This window comes from Anomaloglossus baeobatrachus, chromosome 7 (genome assembly GCF_048569485.1).
Source record: "Anomaloglossus baeobatrachus isolate aAnoBae1 chromosome 7, aAnoBae1.hap1, whole genome shotgun sequence".
Taxonomy (NCBI): domain Eukaryota; kingdom Metazoa; phylum Chordata; class Amphibia; order Anura; family Aromobatidae; genus Anomaloglossus; species Anomaloglossus baeobatrachus.
In genome coordinates, this window is record NC_134359.1 from 82,631,997 (window position 1) to 82,636,498 (window position 4,502).

A 4,502-nucleotide genomic window follows, 5' to 3' on the forward strand; every position below is an offset into this window, starting at 1 on the left:
TCTGCAAATGTCTTTGCACTAGTGGGACTATAGCAAAGTCCAATAGCCACAGATAGGATGCCACTAGGTACACTGAGTGTTTGCTAGTATAATGGCTTAGTTATAATGAGTTGGAGTGTGCAGAGGACAAGAGGGTACAGTGGCAGGATTGTGGTGCTCTGGGTAGAGGAATGGAAGCCTGCCTTTCTATTCCCTCCTAATGGTGAAATGCAGGGAGGAAATCCCTGACCTTGGCTACACAGACGCTGTTGCTGTTTGCAGGACCTGTCACCTATGGCTCTCTGACCCTGCCGGTTTGAGCCCTTAAAAGGACTGCTATAAAGTGCTCTCCCTAAGCTGTCTAACGCTGTGTATGCAGTGCATACAGCTGTATCGGCTATAGGACTCAGGAGGACGGAGCTGCGACAGTGATGTCTGACACCAAAGACGCAGAAGGCAGATAATGGCGTCCTGGAGGAAAATGTCCGGTTTTATAATGCAGGGACATGTGACATGCAGATCCTATCACACATGCCGTTGCTTCTCTGGCTCAAAGTCCACTTAGCTGTGTGTGTGTCTGTGATTGGCTGACATGCTGGACCGCCCCACAAGACGCGCGCGCTTAGGGAAGGAAGACAAGAAAAAAAAAAAAAAAAATGGCGATCGCCATTATAGAAACAGCAGTGATCTGAAGGCGCTGTTCACGCACACTATACACTGAAATGTGATAATAGTTTGATTCACAGAGTGACTTACACTATTACAGCAGAAACCAAGCTAGGATTTAGCTGTTTTTTGGCTGCTAGAACCGTTCTCGAACGTTTCTAGAACTATCGAGCTTTTGCAAAAAGCTCGAGTTCTAGTTCGATCTAGAACATGCCCCAAAATCACTCGAGCCTAGAACTGGAGAACCACGAACCACGAACCGCGCTCAACTCTACCCTTTACCCAGGGGCAATATTCCGTTTTTCCAGTGTTATTTTTTTTTCCTCCCCTTCTTCAAAGAGTCGTAACTTTTTCATTTTTCCGTCAATCTTGCCATATAAGGGCTTATTTTTTGCGGGACGAGTTGTACTTTTAAATGAAATTATAAATTTTACCATGTACTGGAAAACAGCAAAAAAATTCCAAATGTGGAAAAATTGCAAAATAAAAAAGTGCGATTGCACAATTGTTTTTTGAATATTTTATTCACAGTGTTCACTATATGGTAAAACTGATGAGTGGGTGTGATGCCTCAGGTTGGTACAAGTTCGTACATAGCAAACATGTATAGGTTTATTATTATCTAAGGGGTTAAAAAATAATTCTCAAGTATTTCCCAAAAAAAGTGGCACAATTTTTGCACCATTTTCCAAAACCCTAAGCGTTCTAATTTTTTGGGCTCTATGGCGCAGTGATGGGGGATTTTTTTGCGTCTCGAGCTGACATTTTTAACGCTACCATATTTGCGCAGATGCTACATTTGATCGCCTGTTATTGCATTTTGCGCAAAATTTGCAGCAACCAAAAACCGTAATTTTGGCATTTAGAATTTTTATGCCGCTACACCGTTTACCGATTAGATTGATTTTGTATTTTGACAGATTGGGCATTTCTGAACTCGGCAATACCGAATATGGGTATATTTATTTTTTTAACCTTTTAATCTTTAATGGGGCGAATGGGGGGTGATTTGAACTATTATGGGTTTTTTTGTTTTTTTAATTTTTAAAACTTTTTTTAACTTTTTTTTATTTTACTAGTTCCCATAGAGGGCTATAAGGATCAGCAGTCTGATTGCTGGTTCATTTTTGTAGATCGCAGATGCACAGTTTTAATCTGCTGCTCTCCTCTCACACATGGTGCTCTGCTGGCAGTAAGAGGAAATGACTCATGATACCTACAGGAGTCATTACATGACCCTTTGCTACCATGGAAACCATTGGCAGAACGTGATCATGCCACGTGACTTCCGATGGCAGCGGGTGAGTACAAGCTTACCGTGCCGGGCATTTACATTGCGCTCACATTTTGAAAGTACGATCTAAGGGGTTAACAGGCAAAGGTGGATTGCGGATCCACTCCAGCCTCCAAGACACACGTGTCAGCTGTTCAAATCAGCTGACATGTGCGGAGATCTCCACCGGCTGCCCACAGCAGCTGGCGGTGATTAACCTGACACGATCCATGACATATCCAATATGTCATGTGTCGTGAAGAGGTTAATACTGCACTTCTACATAAAGGTAACACATAATGTAGACAGGTAATACCTGTGTTAAAAATACATCAATTAAGTTTCTGTTGGTTGCAACCATTCTTAACATGATTAAAAAATACCAGTTTTCTCCAAAAAAATTTTTTTACTTGACTTGAAAAATGTGAAACATTGATCTCATTTAACATTGGGCAGTGTATTACCATGCTTGCACTGGCATAATCTGCCCCACATTTATCATTAAGGTGCAAAATTGAAATAATACGGATTGACAGATTTTGTAGTGAGTGATACTGAAAAATGTGGAGCAAATTCCAACATTTTGGATCACTGGGACCATTACATTTGGAATGTTGTAACGTATGCATTGTAATATGTGATTATAATCTGAAAAATTGGTAGATGGTGGATTGTAATAGATTATTTGTTCTCACATATGTGCACATATGGGGCATCTAGTCACAATCTCATTTAAGGACCTCAGATAAGATATAAACACAACCAACTGAAGTCCATCTTCAATTTTTACATTAGTCTTCAGATTTCTAGGCCTTTGCCTGACCCTTTTTTTTTTTTTCTTTCTAGAAAGTATATCTGGATCCAGAAAGGAAGACTGAAGAATGTAGAAAGGGCCAGGATTTAGATTAGTGTTAGATTATAGGACTATCGGTTTATTATATTTGGTGCCTTATGTGTCATCACACACTGACTATACAGAACAAAATAACTTACACATTGGAACCATACGAATAATGACACTACAGCTACAGAGGTGACCGTCTGATAGCCCAGCTCGACTACCCATCTCTACTGAAGACCCTTACAGCTTTTGAAAGTTGGGTGGAGGACATCATCTCTGGTATAGGGTCCCACAGTTGCACCCCATCACCTTGAGCAGGACTCTTATAAGAGTCAATGCCTTGAGACCACAGGTTGGCACGAAGTCCCTCACTTCGTCACTTAGGATGATTTCATTCTTCAGGGATGGAGTGGTCTTTGTGGTGGGATGCAGGTCTGGAGAGCTGTTGTCATCCTATTATATAGATAAGAATAATGTATGTATTGTAGAAATGTCCCCTATCATGTTCCCTATTTTGTTATTTTGTCCACATTATGGTCCCCATCTTGTACATTATAACAAAGGTGCACTTTTTTTTAATATACACATTGGGACCATACGAATAATGACACTTCAGCTACAGAGGTGACCGTCTGATAGCCCAGCTCGACTACCCATCTCTACTGAAGACCCTTACAGCTTTTTGAAAGTTGGGTGGAGGACATCATCTCTGGTATAGGGTCCCACAGTTGCACCCCATCACCTTGAGCAGGACTCTTATAAGAGTCAATGCCTTGAGACCACAGGTTGGCACGAAGTCCCTCACTTCGTTACTAAGGATAATGTCATTCTTCAGGGCTGGGATGGTCTTTGTGGTGGGATGCAGGTCTGGAGAGCTGTTGTCATCCTATTATATAGATAAGAATAATGTATGTATTGTAGAAATGTCCCCTATCATGTTCCCTATTTTGTTATTTTGTCCACATTATGGTCCCCATCTTGTACATTATAACAAAGGTGCACTTTTTTTTAATATACACATTTAGACCATACAAATAATGACACTACAGCTACAGAGGTGACCGTCTGATAGCCCAGCTCAACTACCCATCTCTACTGAAGACCCTTACAGCTTTTGAAAGTTAGGTGGAGGAAATCATCTCTGGTATAGGGTCCCACAGTTGCACCCCATCACCTTGAGCAGGACTCTTATAAGAGACAATGCCTTGAGACCACAGGTTGGCACGAAGTCTCTCACTTCGTCACTAAGGATGATTTCATTCTTCAGGGCTGGAGTGGTCTTTGTGGTGGGATGCAGGTCTGGAGAGCTGTTGTCATCCTATTATATAGATAAGAATAATGTATGTATTGTAGAAATGTCCCCTATCATGTTCCCTATTTTGTTTTTTTTGTCCACATTATGGTCCCCATCTTGTACATTATAACAAAGGTGCACTTTTTTTTAATATAAACATTGGGACCATATGAATAATGACACTACAGCTACAGAGGTGACCGTCTGATAGCCCAGCTCGACTACCCATCTCTACTGAAGACCCTTACAGCTTTTTGAAAGTTGGGTGGAGGACATCATCTCTGGTATAGGGTCCCACAGTTGCACCCCATCACCTTGAGCAGGACTCTTATAAGAGTCAATGCCTTGAGACCACAGGTTGGCACGAAGTCCCTTACTTCGTTACTAAGGATAATTTCATTCTTCAGGGCTGGGATGGTCTTTGTGGTGGGATGCAGGTCTGGAGAGCT